The sequence below is a fragment of the Simochromis diagramma genome, unplaced genomic scaffold (assembly GCF_900408965.1).
Source record: "Simochromis diagramma unplaced genomic scaffold, fSimDia1.1 OVJJ01000742.1, whole genome shotgun sequence".
In the NCBI taxonomy this organism is placed as follows: Eukaryota; Metazoa; Chordata; class Actinopteri; order Cichliformes; family Cichlidae; genus Simochromis; species Simochromis diagramma.
The window spans coordinates 262,977-282,096 of record NW_024387094.1 but is presented as its reverse complement, the minus strand read 5'-3'; the positions used below and the strand labels follow the sequence as shown (position 1 = coordinate 282,096).

Genomic DNA, 19,120 nt, shown 5'->3' with positions numbered 1-19,120 from the left:
TCTAAACAACATGTTATTGCATTTCTTTCTGAAGTGAATATTTTTATTGTTTTGTTTCAATTTAAGATCAAACCCATGGAGCATGAAGTCATTCTGGGAATTGTAAATGAACATCATCACTGGAGACATTAGTGGTAAAAAAATAATTGCATTTACAATATTCATCAAATCAGTTGTATAAGACAAATGCATGGCATGCAGATAATCTTAACTCTTGAATTATTACATGTAATTCTCCACATAATTTTACTGTAGGTCATTTACCCACAAGAAAAGAAGTCGCTGTATCTTGATCCACTCGGAGAAACTAAACAAGGTATCCAAAATTGTTTGGAATCAACAAGGTAAGGATAAATGTTGAAATTTATTTTGACCCTTTATTAAACGCTTTGTTGCTGTTGTTATTTTTGTGTTTATTATGACAATTATAAGTATGATGTCAATCAAAAAAAATTAAAAAAAAATTGGCACTCAAAATTAAAAAAATAGCAGCAACAGGTTTGAATTTTTGTGTTGGCCTTCTGATATTGTGGTGTTATGGGTTAATTTTGCCTTTAAAGAGAAGTCTCCCCATGTTTCAATGTTTATTTGAGGACCTGATGTCTGTATGAGATGATGTTTTTACATTAGAAAATATAGCACGGGGAGAATAATGTTTAGTAGTTGCATAAAGTGTTGCGGAGGTTTAGCACTAAAACATCAGACAAATGTCTAAAATAATTTCACATAGGTTATACATGTGTGAATTTCATCTTTGCTCCTCCTCCACATCTCTTCAAAGTGTACTGTGTAAGTGATTGATTTCTATATCATGGGCGGAAACGGGAAAAAAAGCACAAGTAATTGTCCACGGAAATGCGTTGTAGACTTTTAAAAAGTAATGATTTTAATAAAACAGTGTGGTCAGTTCTTAACTTGATGTTCAACAGACACTTAAGCTCTCCATACTGTTCACCTTCTTGTGTCACCAAAATTTTAAAACATGTTATTTCTTTTTATTGTACTTGTCTTTCAGGGCATTCATGCGAAAAAAAGGATGCAACGTCTCAAGATGGACTTGTGACACAGTCAAACACCCAAAACAAGTGGACGCTACCTCATGTGGAGTCTTTGCATTGAAAGTACGAGTCTTAACCGTAATACATACATATATACGAGAATATTGGAAATGTTGTGTTGTAATAAATGTTAATGACAGGAAAAGGAATATAAGATAATTACACAATAAAAGAAAGAAATTGATTCACAGGAAACAAATTACTATAAAATAACATTTACGATATTAGCCTATTTAGTCATCTTCGAATCTCTTTTTCAGTTTGCTGAAAAGATCTTGCGAAAAGAGTCAATAGACTTTCTGTCTACAAACAAAGGCCATAAACACACACAGGCTGCAAATTGCCACCACTCCTCTCCTAGAGACAGGTAACTCATTTTCCACCATTCAATGTTCTCACATCATGAATATTTTCATCATGATGGCTGTAGAAACAAACCATATAGTTGTTTGAATGAAGTAATAAGTGCAGTAGGTAGTATACTCTATGTGCTATTTTTTCACTTTTTAAAACAGATGACTTGACAAACATCTGTCATTTCTGCGGGGAAGAAGAGCATGAAACTGACAACAAATGGGTAATGACATCAAGAAAGACTGCTAAATGTTATGATCAATTCCAATAAATGAAATTTTAACATTGGGATTTGTAATTATTTATTTTTTTACAGATTCAGTGTGAGATGTGTTTGCGGTGGTTCCACCAGCTCTGCGTGAAAAGCCCACCACCAGAAGATGTGTTTATTTGTCTCGCTTGTACATAGTTGACACTAAAGGTCCACAGCTAGTGTTCTTATGGCACACATTGTCGAGAACACATATCTACATATATAGATGTAGATGTTAAATTAAGAAGTCTAAAAAAACCAAATGGTCTCCAAAGTTACTGTAGTTATTAGTTATACTGTTATTTATTTTGCAAATAAACTCTTTCGTGATAGCAACGCCAAGGTGCATTATTGATGGGGGGGGGGCACACATTTTGGCAGCCGATGCCACACAGCCTGATAAAATCTGTATCCCTCCATAACTTTTGCTGTGAATGAGACATGGTCTCCAAAGTTACTGTACTTATTGGTTATACTGTGACTTATTTGGCAAATATACCCTTTGTGATAACAAAGCCAATATGGATTACAGATGGGGGGGGCACACATTTTGGCAGCCGATGCCACACAGCCTGATAAATTTTGTATCCCTCCATAACTTTTGCTGTGAATGAGACATCTTCTCCAAAGTTACTGTACTTATTGGTTATACTGAGATTGATTTTGCAAATAAACTCATTCGTGATAGCTTCGCTACAAAGTGTAAACCGAGTGTAAATTCACTGGAGAGCGACGTGTTTCCATGATCGCATCTGGTTTTACAGTATTATAGTATCAAAGTCTTTTTCTAGACAAAGTATTCCCAGCAGGTTATTTCAGTGTACATTATAAGGTAAACTGTCTTCCACACGGCACATTACAATATCACGAAACTAATATTAAATTCATCGATTCTGCTGTTTTCCAGCTTTTACTCTTTATCGCGTCGACTGCAGATCAGTGACAAGTAGCGTACAGAACGGAGCTGGGCAAGTGGCTCCTCCTACTTTGCGCGCTCCCGTGAATGGGGAAACAATTTTTGACGGGGGTAACTACTTTGGCACAACACGATTGAGTGAGTAAGCGTTTTTGTGCATCATGAGCAGACGCACGGCAGAGTCGGGTAGTCGATATTCCCGTTTGCAGTTTGATGGAGATGAAAGGAAATATGAGATATGGGAAACGAAGTTCCTTGGTCATCTCAGACTACAAGGTTTGAAAGATGTCATCTTAAAGGCTGAGGGTGATGAAGAAGCCGATGGTGAAGATGATGACAAAAATGCAGAAGCATATGCAGAGTTGATACAATTTCAGGATGACAAAAGTTTATCGTTAGTTATGAGAGATGCAGTTGATGACGGACGGAAAGCCCTAAAAATGTTGAGAGGTCATTATGCAGGAGTGGGCAAGCCAAGGATCATAAGTCTGTACACCGAACTTACTTCTCTCACAAATGAAAAGAATGAAAGGGTGACGGACTATATTATCCGAGCAGAAGCAATTATCACAGCGTTAAAAAATGCGGGTGAGTCATTAACTGATGGACTTCTGATCGCAATGATAATGAAAGGTCTACCAGAGACGTTTAAACCCCTGATTGTGCACGTTACACAGAGCGAAGCAAAAATCACATTTTCAGAGTTTAAAGTAAAACTCAGAAGTTATGAAGAAACCGAGAGAATGCGTGCGGCTGTAACTGATGACAACGTAATGAGGACAAAAGTGCAATTAGACCAGGATTCTACTTCATGGCGAGCAGATGACCGAAGATCAAAGAATAATGAGATTGTGTGTTTTAAATGTGGACTAAAGGGACACACTGCAAGAACGTGCCGATCCAGAGTATGGTGCAGTTTTTGCCGGAGTAGTACACACAAAGATGCGACCTGTAGAAGGAAGCTAAGACGGGATGAAGCGAGAGGGGTTGTGGAGAAGGACTACGCGTTCAAGACGGGCTCCGAACCCCAGAGGGTCCCGGACGGCGGCCAAGAGATGCTGAATAACCAGCTACTGGTGGATACGGGAGCGACGTCACATATCTTTACGAAGATCGAGAGTTTTAAGACTTTTGATGACACATTTCGACCCCAGGCTCATTGTGTAGAGTTGGCTGACGGAAGGCGGAGCAGAGGAGCTGCAAAGCGGCGAGGAGATGCTGACATAAGTATGATTGACAGTAAAGGACGCAGTCACAAGGTAACATTGAAACAAGCACTCTACATTCCATCGTTTCCTCAGGACATTTTGTCAGTAAAAGCAGCTACTAGTAACGGAGCCACTGTGGTTTTCAAACACGGGGACAGTTTTCTTAAACATGTTGATGGAACAAAATTCCCTATATATGAACACGAGAGACTGTTCTTTATAAACACTGTGCAAGAGTTTGAAGAGAAATGTAATGGATGTTTTGATATGCAAACGTGGCATGAAATTCTAGGACACTGTAATTATGAGGATGTTCAAAATCTGCAAAATGTCGTTGATGGAATGGAAATTAAGGGTAAAATCAACAAAAATATGCAATGTGAAGCCTGTATACAAGGGAAGTTTACTCAAACTAGGAACCGAGAACCAGATGAAAAGGCCAGGGCAGCATTAGAGTTGGTACATACGGATTTAGCTGGTCCGATTACGCCGAACTCGAAAGAAGGGTTTAAGTATGTTTTGTCGTTTGTTGATGATTATTCAGGTGCAACATTTGTATATAATCTGAAACACAAAAGTGATACAACTCAAGCAACTGAAAGATTTATTGCAGAGGTGGCGTCATATGGGAAAATCAAGTGCATTCGTTCTGATAATGGAACTGAATTTACAAGCAGACAGTTCAGAGATTTATTAAGTAGACACGGCATTAGGCAGGAAACTTCGGCGCCATATTCGCCTCATCAAAACGGAACAGCAGAGAGGAACTGGCGTACACTTTTTGACATGGCGAGATGCATGTTAGTTGAGAGCGAATTGCCAAAGTCTTTATGGCCATATGCAGTACAAACCGCGGGAGTGATTCGGAACCGATGTTTTAACAAACGCACAGGTCAGACAGCGTATAAGATGTTAACTGGAAAAAGACCTGATCTTTCTAGAATGAAAAAATTCGGATCATTGTGCTATGCTTATAAACAAAATAGGGGAAAGCTGGATCCAAGATGCGACAAAGGTGTTTTCTTGGGATATGACAAAAATAGTCCAGCATATTTGATCTATTTCCCAAAAACCGGGAAAGTTGAAAAGCACAGATTGATAAAAATACTAAATCCCGCGACAATGGATCAACAAACACAGAGTGATCACATGTATGAAGATGAGGTTTATGAATCCAGAAAAGATGGTGAACCCAAACAGACGAAGGATGAGGATATTCCAGATGAGAGTGAAAGCAGTCAAACCGAGTCTGAGGTTAAAACTGATGATAAGGTAGATGCTGGAGCTACACGTTATCCATCCAGAATCAGAAAGAGACCTGATTATTTGAGTGATTATATCACGGATGTGAAAGAGTGTGAAAATGAACAGATGCAAACCAGTGTTGATTATTGCTACAGATTGTTGTGTGAAATACCCACATCATTTAGCGAAGCTATTGTGTCAAGTGAGTCAAAAGAATGGGAAAAAGCGATGAATGAAGAAATTCAATCCCTTAAGGAGAATGACACCTTTACTTTAACCACTTTACCAGAGGGTAAGAAAGCAGTGGGGGGTAAATGGGTTTATGCCGTTAAAAAGAACTCAGACGGATCAGACAGATACAAAGCTCGATTTGTGGCTAAAGGTTTTAGTCAAACAAAAGGAGTTGATTATGAGGAGACTTTTTCGCCGACTGCTAACTTATCGAGTGTGAGAGTTTTGATGCAGAAAGTGGTTCAGGATGATATGTTGGTTCACCAGATGGATGTAAAAACCGCCTATCTACACGCGCCAATAAATGAAGAAATATATATACAACAACCAGAAGGTTTTGAGACAGAATCAAGTGAGACTAATAAACTGGTGTACAAACTAAAGAAATCACTTTATGGGCTGAAGCAATCCGGTCGTAACTGGAACCAAACCTTACATGACTATTTAAGCAGTTGTGGATTTAGACAAAATAATGCTGACCATTGTGTGTATTCAAAAGAAACTGAAAGTGAAAAAGTAATCATCATAGTGTGGGTGGATGATTTACTCATTGCAGCTAACAATGAAAATGTGCTTTCAGGCGTGAAAGAAATGCTCTCTTCTAAATTCCAAATGAAAGATCTGGGGAAACTTAACCATTTTCTAGGAATAGATTTTATTCAAGAAAAAGAATGTGTCAGAATGTCACAGAAAATATATATTGAGAACATTTTAAAGAGATTTAACATGCAAAACTGTAAGCCAAGGTTAACACCCTGTGAACAGAAATGGACTCATTCTGATAAATCCGAGACATTACCAGATGTGAGGAGATATCGTGAAGCGGTAGGATGTCTTATTTATCTGAGCTATTGTACGCGACCTGATTTAAGCTATGTTGTCAGCAAACTGTCACAACATTTCAATGCGCCAACTGTTGATGATTGGACAGCAGTGAAACATGTTCTGAGGTAACCAAAAGGTAGTCGAGGAAAAGAACTGTGTTTTAGGAAATGTTCAAGTGGAAAACTAGGTCTACAAGCATACAGTGATGCAGATTGGGCATCCGATGTTTCTGATAGATGCAGTATGACAGGTTATTGTGTAAGCCTAAATGAAAATGGTCCTTTGATATCATGGAAAACCAAAAAGCAGACAACTACAGCACTATCAACTTGTGAAGCCGAATACATGGCATTAGCAGCAACAATTCAGGAATGTATGTATTTGACTTATTTGATTCAAGATCTTGATGAGTTTGAGTATGAAATACCTATGATATTGGAGGACAATCAGGGAACAATCGCTTTGTCAAAAGATCCAGTGAACAGACAAAGATGTAAACACATTGATGTGAAATATCATTTTATAAGGTCAGCTGTACAAGAAAGGAAAGTGCTCATTGATTACTGTCCAACTGAGTCAATGGTAGCAGATATGATGACGAAACCAGTTTCAAAGTCTAAGTTAGACAAATTCTCTGTATTTGTGTTTGGAATGTAAGATGTTTTTTTTTTTCGGAGGATTGTTTTTCCCCAACCTGTGTACAAGTGGGGGTGTTGGATTGTGTGTCCACAGGTGTCTTACCATGCAACGACTCTGTGAATGCACTGGAGAGGTGTAGTGGGAGAGTCCTCCGTCAGGAATGAGATATGTGTGTCGACTTTTTATTCTCCCTCAAGATTATTATGCCATAACGCTGCACAGAGCAGCTCTGCTAACAGGTTATGGGCCCAGAGCAGCTCTGCTAACAGTTACAGTGTCAAGACCATGTGGAAGAAAGAAGACTGATTCAAAACCTCAATTAAAGTGAAGCTAGAGTTAAATGCTTTACTTAGAAACAATTCACGAAGTAAAAATCATCAGGTAATATTAGATTTCTTAGACAAACACATTTATATGATAGCATCTAATCCTGAAGTGACGTTCTGGACCACACTCCATACCAGTTGGTGGCGGTATTGCACCATTCTGTTGTTTGCCAACCGCCAATAACATTTAGAAGAAGAAGAAGAAGAAGAAGAAGAGCAGGAAGAAGAAGAAAACGAGGGAAAAAGTTGGAGGAAAGTTGTTTGTTTCTTGTGGGACGTGATTCTGTTCAAACCCGGATTATCTTCAGTCTCTTTTGTTCCTGCTTCCTAATGGGCTGAAACTTTGTCACGTTCGCGGGATGTTGAGTGTTCAGGTCAGTTGTGTGTCTTCCCGACACCGCCCTGTTTACCTCGGTGTAAGCTCATTGCTCACTTTTCATTTTTCGTTGGTTTTAATTTACGTTTGAAAGTTTCAAGTGCGGTTTAAAAACGGCCCGGTGTGTTCAAGGACGCCGCGGATGGTGACTCGTGAATACGAGAATCCACTTTTAATATGTTTTTAGACTAAAATGTCGCTGTGTGGACGTCACGTGTCTGTCAACAAGTGCTGCGAATTTAGAAAACACATCGGTGCAAATTACAAGTCTATGTCATCATTTTTGTGCGTTTGCTGTAGGGCTGATAACTCTAACATCACGATTAATGTGATTAAAAGTTTAAGTGAAAGCATACAGCACATGTATATAGACTTCCCCCTGTGATCAATAAAACTATTCTCATTCTTACATGCGAGTCCAGGAAGACTGCCATTAATACTTAACACAAAGATAAATGTCAAAGTAACGGCAGCAATAATAAACCGGGTTTAATTCACTCTGTAGTCTGCAGACTGTCGTAATACATTTAGACCGGATTCTTTTCCACACTCAGAAACTGCAGATTGTGCCTTAAAACAGCGGCCACGTGGTTATCAGAGTGCGCAGGTGCACATTCTGAGTGGGCCTGTCTGCAGATGAGGAAAACTGAGAAGATCTACAAGGTTTGTTTTTCCTCCTCTTTATATTTTTGCGCTCTTTAACCCTTGTGTGGTGTTCATATTTTTGTTACTCAGCCAGTGTTCATGGGTCTGGTGGACCCGCTAGAGTTTTGGCTTCCCAAATGAACACTATCAAACAATTTTATGTTAAATTACTTGACAGATGTTTACTTCATCCCAATTACAAGCCATATGAACAGCAAACATGCTTAATTTTTTCCCTTTACCTTTGTTAGATCACATTTATGAATTAATGTGCTTCTCGTTTTTTTTGTTTTTTTAATAAAATGTTATAAAAAAATTAATCAGTAATAATCAAGTGGAGTGAGTGGAAAGACACAACACATTTACACCTGAAGCAATATGTTTCACAACTAAATGGGATCAGCTGCTCATCAATGGTGACATTAGGCCCAGGGATGTAAAACAGGTGGAGGTGGTGCACACACTTATTCCACACTGTCCTGATGGCAGCTAGCTTGTCTCTCTGCCGTCAAACTAGTCTGTCGTCTCGGTTATCAAAACGGATAATCCTGGAAATTTTGTGGAAGTTTTCCAGAGACATTGATGCATGGAAAGGTTCGTGCCAGTTTCTGCATCCCACAGGGATTCTGTGGATTCCCCTTTGGACCTGAAAACTCCTGCAAGGATAAGAACCCCAAAGTAGGCCTTTGGAGTTCTTAGATGAATTTGGTCCATCTCCTTCCACCTCTCTCCAAAAACACACCTTCCTTCTAGATTACTGCAATCCAGAATAATTTTCTGGGTGGAATCTGGGATGAAAAGCTCAAATGAAGACTTGATGTCATGCACATGAGTAACTGTCAGCCGTGTTGGCCCTGGCTTATCACAGTAGCAGCTCTGCAGGGTGGCTCATTTCTTGGGCAAGAAGACCATTCAATTTCACCAGTTATTGACATCCATATTTCTTCACTTGCTGTCTGGTGGGCTTGTTCTGGTCCTGGAGCTGGCTGCAGATGGGGTACTCGTCTTCGTTTTGTTACTAAATGGTGCTCAACCTCCTCCTCTTCTTCAAAGTCACTGTCAGACTCTAAATTTTCAGAAATGTGAAATATTCTGAAATCTCTTTGTCAACATCATCATCCGAAGCTCCTCTCTCTTCCAATTGGATGGCCCTCGCAGCAAATAATCTTTTGCCATCTTGATCAGTTGTGATAAAGAACCACACCGGCAAAGTCTTATTTATAGTGTTATGCCCCTAATTTGCAGGTGGGACAGGGTATGAGAAAATAAAATTTGGATCCCTCAAGAAAGAGGGTAAAATGTGCGGGAATGTCAGAGCAGACGGTGTTTGTGCGGAGCAGGAGGGGAAGAAAACACTATCAGCAGCACCAGAAAGGAGGAAGACAGAGTGTGGGAACACAGGACCTGCACTTTCAACACTTTTATTAGACCTGGGTCCAGTGGACCCGAACACCTTGTATGTAATGTAAATGCGTGGGGAAAGGTACAGTATGAGGTCATTGAAAATTAGTTCGGATTTATGTTCTTCACAGAAAATAAGCCAAAGCCAATGAATTTCAGGTTGAAAAACTTAGTAATTGTTTAATTTTTCTTTTGAAAAAAACTGAAAACGGGTCTCACAGACCCGAACACCATACAAGGGTTAAAAATAAAATAAAAATGACTGGCTTTGCTATCTTTGTTTAAACTGGGGCAAAAAAGTGATCCATGTTGCTCTGAAACAAAGAATCCTGGAACCACCTTCACTTTCGCTTTACTAATGTTAAGCTGCGGGAATATCTACAGGTTTATAGATGGCAAAAACATCACTGGTACAGTTTCACGTCATACTTTTTAGACACATTGCAAATGCAGGGCATACGTACTTTGCTACTTATTTCAGTATAAAATTATTTTCATGCTAAATACTGCATTGCTGTTTTTTGTAGCAGTTCTGTAGCAAGAATATGGCTCCATATGTTTATACACATAAATTAAACTGACATTTTCTAGAAATAAAGTAGACCCATTTAGGGAAAAAAATTATATAACATCGGTTCAACAAGTTGATACTTTGAAATATTACAGTACTTGTCAAAAGTCTTGAGCCAGCCCTCATTTCTTTAAAATGTTCTTGGTAAATGGAAAACGGGTACTGTGGTTCATGGAAATGTGCAGAATATTCTAAATAATGACTTTATAAAGAACGTCAGTATTTGGTATGACCATCTTCTTTCCCCCAATAGTCTGAACTTTTACTCATCAGGAGGAACGTCTGTGACCTGGGGCCCGTTCTTCGTACCTCGCTAAGTAAGTTAGCTGGATTTGATTGTTGACGATTTCGCGTGATCCTGGATCGTTCGGTTCCCCAAAGCTCATCCGGGACTTGCTGTCGTAGCAACAAAGCCGTAAGCGTAAACCTGCTCGGGAGCAGGTTTATGTAAACAGGATTAGATCGCGGCCACGCAGGTATGTCCGCTTCATTTATACGAAAGCAACAGCGATATTCCACCACTGTTTCACCATAAATAAATAACATCAATGTAACCAAAGATAATGCAGCACTTGATCCTTTTATTGATTTCACACAGATACATACAGGTCATTTCCTAAAAAAGGGAAATGTACTATTAACATTCTATTACATGTATGTGATTATTACAGATGTAATTCATATTTCAGAGTAGTAATTGTAAATTACTTCGTGTAATCAAGATGAGAGACCACGGCTATAAAAGCGAAGGTGGATTTGGGAAGCCTGTCGCAGCCATGTCCTGTCCGTTTACACGAGCCACCCATTGCAGAAGGTGCAAGATTGATAAGGAGAGTCCTCAGAATTCAGCGTATATTGCGGGACAGACAGGATCCTTTAGCTCAGCGCGACAGTGTGCTCATAGAGAGATATCGATATTCCCGTGAGGGTATTATTCACTTAACCAACTTGTTGACGAGGGGGTGCAGGACCACCACCTGTGTTCTTCTGCTCTGCCCTTTTCTTGGTTGCTGTTATGAACAAACAAACAGATTATTTCAGGGTCTCTTTCCAAGAGACGAAAAGCAATATAAGTGATAAATAATACCATTCTGTAGAACAGGGGTCACCAACACGGTGCCCGCGGGCACCAGGTCGCCCGCAAGGACCACATGAGTCGCCCGCGGGCCTGTTCTAAAAATAGCTCACCATAACAACTTACCAGTAAGCTGCATCTATTTTTATTTTTTCTTGCTATTTTTTTTAATCACAATTGCATTGGTGTTAATTTGTTAGAGATAATATATAAAAAAAAATGTTTATTATTAAATATTAGATCATGATCTAATATTTAGTGCTAGCTGGTCTCCACGGAAACAGTTGCCGTGAAGACCAGCAAAGGCAAAGGTGAGGAGATGAGGAAAACATGGCGGAAAAAAGGAAGAAAACATATAATTTTCACAGTGAATGGGAGGAAGAGTTCTTTTTTACCACTGTGAAAGATTCATGCGTGTGTCTCATTTGCGGGGCAACGGCAAAGCGGCGTGGAGAGACATTTCCGAACGTGTCACACAAGCTACCATGCTAACTACCCAAAGGGCAGCACACTGCGAGCGGAAAAGGCCCGCGTATTAAAGGCAGGTTTGAGCAAACAGCAGTCTTTTTTTCACGAGACTGGTGAAAAACTCTCAAAAAGCAACCGAAGCCTCATTTAGAGCTACACATTTCATGATTAAGAAAAAGAAGGCATTTTTAGACGGGGAGTATTTCAAAGAAGCAATGATGATAATTGCAAAAACTGTGCTTAAAGACGAGAAATATGGAAACGATGTAATCTCCACTCTCTCTGATGTCCAGCTGGGGGCAACTACAATTGTTAGAAGAGTGTCGGCTATGTCCGGGAACTTGGCCGATCAGTTGGATCAGGATCTGGCAAAGTGCAGTTGGTTTAGCATCCAGTGTGACGAGTCCGTCGACAGCAGCAGTACAGCACAGCTGATGGTCTTTATCCGGATGGTGTTTGATGGTTTCTCCACAAAAGAAGAACTTCTGACACTACTGCCGCTAAAGACAACTACGAAGGGAGTTGACATCTATAACGCGGTGAAGGAGTTTTTCGCGAAGAAAAAGGTACCGTTGGAAAAGCTGGTATCAGTGACTACCGACGGGGCTCCTGCTATGATCGGCCGACATACGGGATTCATCGCTCACTGTAAAGGTGACACAGAGTTCCCAAACTTCATGCATTACCACTGCATCATTCACCAGCAGGCGTTATGCGCAAAGGTGATCGGCTTCGAGCACGTCATGACTCCCGTCGTGAAGATCATAAACAGCATCCGCTCCAGAGCTAAACAGCACAGAACATTCAAGGTGCTATTGGAGGAGCTGTCAGCTGAATATGGTGACCTGCTACTACATACGGAAATCCGATGGCTCAGTAGGGGACGGATTTTGCTTCGTTTTTTGTCACTTTTGGGTGAAATCAAGGAGTTCATGCAATCCAAAGGGGAAGACACATCTCTGCTGGAGGACACTGAGTGGACACTTGACCTTGCGTTTTTAACAGACATTACTGGGAAACTGAACCATTTGAACTGTGAGCTGCAAGGCAAAGGTAAGACTGTTGCTGACATGATAAGTGCTTTAAATGGATTTAAAGCCCAGATGAACATTTTCTCTGTGCATTTACAGAGAAAAAAGGTGCTGCACTTTCCCTCTGTGCAGATGGTGCTGAAAGACAATGCTTCTGCATCTGAGACTTTTGACAAAGTTGCAGAAAAGTACACTCAAGTCATAAACCGACTTGGTCAAGAGTTTGAGAACAGGTTTTGTGACCTTGATCAGCTTGAGCCATGTGTCTCATTTGTTTCCAATCCTTTCATGAATGTGGACACAACATGCATTGCTGAGCAACTAAGTTCAATGTTCAGCTTGGATGCTGGACAGGTGGAAATCGAAATTGTAACATTGCAAAATGACGTCCACTTCAAAGCCTATCTGGGTGCACCAAACTTTTGGTGCCTTGTTGACACAGAAAAGTACAGTGGTGTGTGCACAGCAGCTATGAAGGTTGCCAGCCTGTTCGGTTCAACCTATCTTTGTGAATCAGCCTTTTCTGACATGAACTTCATCAAGAACAAACACAGAACACGCCTCTCCGATGCACATCTGCAAGACTCACTCAGAGTTGCAGTGTCAAGTTATACCCCAGATTACAACACACTGGTGAACAGCATGCAATGCCAGGTTTCCCACTAACAGACAAAGAAAGCCATATTAGATGTTCTCAGTGGCAACATTACAGTGTCATGTCAAAGTTGAATTTAATTATTGAAAAACAAATGTGTTTGTTAAGTGTAATGTGACAATTTGCTTTAAAATGCTGCCAATTTGGTGAAAAGTTCTGTAAAATTTGAAAGTTGATTTTTTGTATGTTACATACATACAAAAATAATGTATGTAACAGTGCATGATTTGTTAAAATTTGTTAGTGGTAAGTGAAAATGTTGTAGAAGTGATCACTTCAAAATGTAAATACTTGCAGAGATATATAGAAATAAAGCGTTGCATATTGATATTTGTTTCCTACCTTGTTTCCTAATTGCATTCTTTATAATTATGGTGAAAAATAATTAACATAATTAGTGTCCGTACATAGATGAATATCATTAATTATTATAACACATAATTAAGTTAAACTGAGGAAATTTGTTATTTGAGAAGTGTGTGTCAAACTGGAAGCCCTTCACATTAATCGGTACCCAAGAAGTAGCTCTCACTTTCAAAAAGGTTGGTGACCCCTGCTGTAGAATATTCTTATATTTCACTTTTACTTGTTCCCATGTTCTAGTGGGTCCTATTGTGGCTCTAATGTGAAAGGGGATATAATATAACATATTATAATATAATGTAATATAATATTGGATAATATAGTGTGATATGAAATTACTTACGAGTTTAATTTTTCAGCAACTTTCTGCCAGCCCTCTCTCCTTGCTTTTGCAGCCTTTACAGTGTTCCTTTGCATTCTGATTAAACTCTGAAACTCCTGAAATCCCTCACTCAAGAGTTCTTGCTCTGCTGCCGAAAAATACCGAACGCGCTCCTTCGACATTTTCACCGACCAATCAAAGGGTTGCCGATCAATGTTTCTACTATCGATGCGTAGCCCCTTTTACGACACCCAGTGATCTCACATTACTTCATCCATCTGTACTAATCGTCTACAGCAGGTGTGTTCGGAGAACCGGATTAGCGAGCTCACGGTTAGCGCGATGATTTGGTCTTGGATGTGTCATTTGATCTTGGATGTAGTAAGCGACGTACGAAGAACGGGCCCCTGGTCAGCTAATCTTTGCTGTTGCCAATAGTCCGTACCAGAAATACTACTTGTTTAATCTGATTGTTAATACAGTTAAGCAGCACGACTGATTACTGAAAGATAGTATTCATTTTTTCCAATGACTATGTCTAATTTGTGTTTGACATTAATCAAGGCTAAGCTTTAACTTGGTATCTGAGTGTGTGTTGGTTTTAGACTAGTTGGTTAGTCCGTTCTTTTTAACGTCCCTAGTAGGGCTGGGCCATATATTAAACTTTCAGCAAGGAATTTGCATTTGCACTGTTACGTTTTTATAAAGCTTTAATGTACATAAAAACCAGATTCTTAAGTGAAAATAAATGGAAGGTTGTCTTTTTGCTTTAGTAATGTTGTGGAGTTGTATTTTGTCTCGCATCAATTATATCATCAGTTATATCGTTATCGCAAATTTTCAAATATATATCGTGATAAATATTGTTGGCCATATCACCCTGCTCTAGTCCCTAGTCTTCGGGACTAGTTCTGCAGGCTTCTTCAAGAACATTCAAAGCTCTCCTTTGGATGTTGGCTGCCTTTTGTTTGATTCTCTGTCAAGATGATCCTCCAGTCCATGGTCAGTATGTGACTGATGGTGCTTTACTGTGTTTTTCAAACCCGGAATGGGAGTGTTTGGGTTTATTGGCATGCTGCAAAATGAAGCAGCTGTCAATGAGACACTTGCTAGTAGGGCTGGGCCATATTATACCGTTCACGGTAATACCGGTATAATGTTAGGCAACGATAGGAAAATGAAATATCGCGATAGAATGCGAGTAAAACGCGCATGCGCAGTGCCTTTGTTTTCATACGCACATGGCCGATTGTTGAGTGAAACAGATGAACCAGAATTTGTTTGTAAAAATGGTGCAACTTCAGTGATGTAGAACTGGTTTGGTGTTTGTCCGTCAGATACACGACAAAGCACATTTTTTTGCAGAACATGCAAGCGGCCCTTGTTATTGTCGTATTTGTCGGACTAAGATGCTCTTAAATCTGGGAGTAATCTGGGTCCTAAACCCCCCTCTTCAGGTCAAACAACACTGCAGCATCACTGAGAGTTAAAAACTGTCTAAATTCTTTCATCTTTAATAAAACGATCAGCATTGCTGCTTTACCAGGTGTAACTATAAAGTTTAACTTCCAGGTATCCATGAAAACAAAAGTTATTACATTTAACGGAGTTAGAAGTTAGCAGGAAGCTAGCGGTAGTTAGCTCGCTAGTTTCGCTAGTTACCTAAGCATGATACAGTGGGGCAAAAAAGTATTTAGTCAGCCACCGATTGTGCAAGTTCCCCCACCTAAAGTGATGACAGAGGTCAGTAATTTGCACCAGAGGTACACTTCAACTGTGAGACACAGAATGTGAAAAAAAAAAAAAAATCCATGAATTCACATGGTAGGATTTGTAAAGAATTTATTCGTAAATCAGGGTGGAAAATAAGTATTTGGTCAATAACAAAAATACAACTCAATACTTTGTAACATAACCTTTGTTGGCAATAACAGAGGTCAAACGTTTACTATAGGTCTTTACCAGGTTTGCATACACAGTAGCTGGTATTTTGGCCCATTCCTCCATGCAGATCTTCTCGAGAGCAGTGATGTTTTGGGGCTGTCGTCGAGCAACACGGACTTTCAACTCCCGCCACAGATTTTCTATGGGGTTGAGGTCTGGAGACTGGCTAGGCCACTCCAGGACTTTCAAATGCTTCTTACGGAGCCACTCCTTTGTTGCCCGGGCGGTGTGTTTTGGATCATTGTCATGTTGGAAGACCCAGCCTCGTTTCATCTTCAAAGTTCTCACTGATGGAAGGAGGTTTTGGCTCAAAATCTCACGATACATGACCCCATTCATTCTGTCCTTAACACGGATCAGTCGTCCTGTCCCCTTGGCAGAAAAACAGCCCCATAGCATGATGTTTCCACCCCCATGCTTCACAGTAGGTATGGTGTTCTTGGGATGCAACTCGGTATTCTTCGTCCTCCAAACACAACGAGTTGAGTTTATACCAAAAAGTTCTACTTTGGTTTCATTTGACCACATGACATTCTCCCAATCCTCTGCTGTAACATCCATGTGCTCTCTGGCAAACTTCAGACGGGCCTGGACATGCACTGGCTTCAGCAGCGGAACACGTCTGGCACTGTGGGATTTGATTCCCTGCCGTTGTAGTGTGTTACTGATGGTGACCTTTGTTACTTTGGTCCCAGCTCTCTGCAGGTCATTCACCAGGTCCCCCCGTGTGGTTCTGGGATCTTTGCTCACCGTTCTCATGATCATTTTGACCCCACGGGATGAGATCTTGCGTGGAGCCCCAGATCGTGGGAGATTATCAGTGGTCTTGTATGTCTTCCATTTTCTGATGATTGCTCCCACAGTTGATTTTTTCACACCAAGCTGCTTGCCTAGATTCACTCTTCCCAGTCTGGTGCAGGTCTACAATACTTTTCCTGGTGTCCTTCGAAAGCTCTTTGGTCTTGGCCATGGCGGCGTTTGGAGTCTGACTGTTTGAGACTGTGGACAGGTGTCTTTTATACAGATGAGTTCAAACAGGTGCCATTCATACAGGTAACGAATGGGGGACAGAAAAGTGTCTTACAGAAGACGTTACAGGTCTGTGAGAGCCAGAGATTTTCCATGTTTGAAGTGACCAAATACTTATTTTCCACCCTGATTTACGAATAAATTCTTTACAAATCCTACCATGTGAATTCATGGATTTTTTTTTTTTTTTTTTTTTCACATTCTGTCTCTCACAGTTGAAGTGTACCTCTGGTGCAAATTACTGACCTCTGTCATCATTTTAAGTGGGGGAACTTGCACAATCGGTGGCTGACTAAATACTTTTTTGTCCCACTGTATTGCATGTTCTGATTGAGAGATTTCTGAAAAAATTCAAACGTACAGCTCTGCTATCACTTCCAACATAAATGAAGACTGGAAACTAAACAGCAGTGACGTTTGTAGGGTTACTGACGTTGGGCTAGCTGGTATATAATGATGTGCTACGTGATCGCTAGCGAAACAGCTATGTTAGCATAACATAAACAGTGAAGCTGGAGGACGAACACTAAGGTTCCTGATGGTTAAAGACAAATGCAATCGCATGGCAGGATGCTGTAAACGGACCAAACTTCAGTCAGGAGAACAACTGAGATAATCCATCCACAATACGAGGTTAGTCATTAATATACTGCAACAACATGGGAATAGAGCAGCTGCCAGAGAATTCAACATTAATGAATCAATGGTACAGAAGTGGAGGAAGCAAGAAGAATGAGTTTAATAAAGTTTGATTTATCTGACTGCTTTGTTTCGCTTAATGTGCGTTATAATCCCGTGCACCTTATGGTTTGAAAAATCCGTACTGCACACTGCAGTTTAATGTTGCAAAGCACCTCTTTTTAACTTCAGTGGATATTATACATGGTTATGCTCAGGATATGCCAGCCCATTTCTACTGGAAATGCCTTTTGGTTAAACTTTCAGCAAGGAATTTGCATTTGCACTGTTACGTTTTTATAAAGCTTTAATGTACATAAAAACCAGCTTCTTGTTTAAGTGAAAATAAATGGAAGGTTGTCTTTTTGCTTTAGTAATGTTGTGGAGTTGTATTTTGTCTCGCATCAATTATATCGTCAGTTATATCGTTATCGCAAATTTTCAAATATATATCGTGATAAATATTTTTGGCCATATCGCCCTGCTCTACTTGCTAGATGGATTTGCACAGAGGATTGAAATCTAACGGTTCTTTGCTATCTTTATAATTCAGTCAATTCTCACACACTACTGGCTTTAGAAATCTTGGAGAACTATGGCTCAAGATCATTTTAAAAATGACCAAGTCTGGCTTCAAAATGTAAAGAATTTGGTCTTCAAGTGTTAAAACCAAGTGTTTAAATGTGTTTAAGATAAGTTGTTGCTATGGTAACTAATCTTAAGAAAATATTGACTGTCCTTTTCTTTTAAATTATATTTAAAAAAAAAAAAATCCATAAATGAACTCTGAACGTCTCCTAAATCTCCTCGTCCCCTCTCCTGGTGGCTAGTTCCAGAACCCATATAGTGCATTGAGGTGAGCATTAAAGGAAACCAGCCCAAAACTCAGGCATAGGTCAGTAAACTGAAAAGTAAAAAAAAAAAAAGTTTAGTCACCGAACACAGCTCACTAGCTGCACCCACCAAAAACAGCTATCTGGCACCACAGCTCATCTTTCTCTGGCCTTAAATACCTTTAATTGCTGATAGGAGTCCTAAGACAGGACCTTCGGTAGGACACGCACACACAGGCAACTTCAGGAGGAGGCCCTGCTAGGGCCGTAACAAAGGCCAATACACAAACTAAATGTTGCCTGTTTTCCAACTACATTTCTAATCCTGGGGTGCAGACTAATCAGTGTCATCTGTTTCCACAGCAGTGATAATTAAAAAGAGAGGTGAGCTTTATCCTGCTTTAACCGAACACTCCATGCCACAAAGCATAAATCACTGTTTGAAATCCATGTTGTTCACCCTGATATATATTTTTTCTCTCTGAACAGGACCTCTGAAATCCAGCAAGTCAAGATCATGGCTTGTGCATCTCAGTCAGCCTTGGATTACGTCAGGAGTGCCAGAGACCACCTGGTGAGAACATTAAAGGGGTTCACTGAGATTGTGGAGAACCTGTCCATGAGAGGATTTTTCTCAGAGGAAGATGTGAATAAAATAAAGTCAGAGAGTGATG

General features: G+C 40.0%; 1 long non-coding RNA gene across 1 annotated transcript; it reads left to right on the top strand.

The window, feature by feature from the left end:
• Positions 1-172: 172 nt before the first annotated feature.
• Positions 173-19,114, top strand: LOC120742807. Its single transcript, XR_005697964.1, has 6 exons — positions 173-344; positions 1,016-1,121; positions 1,319-1,425; positions 1,574-1,635; positions 1,729-7,429; positions 18,936-19,114. It is a non-coding gene; the product is annotated as an uncharacterized LOC120742807 (long non-coding RNA).
• Positions 19,115-19,120: the final 6 nt, after the last annotated feature.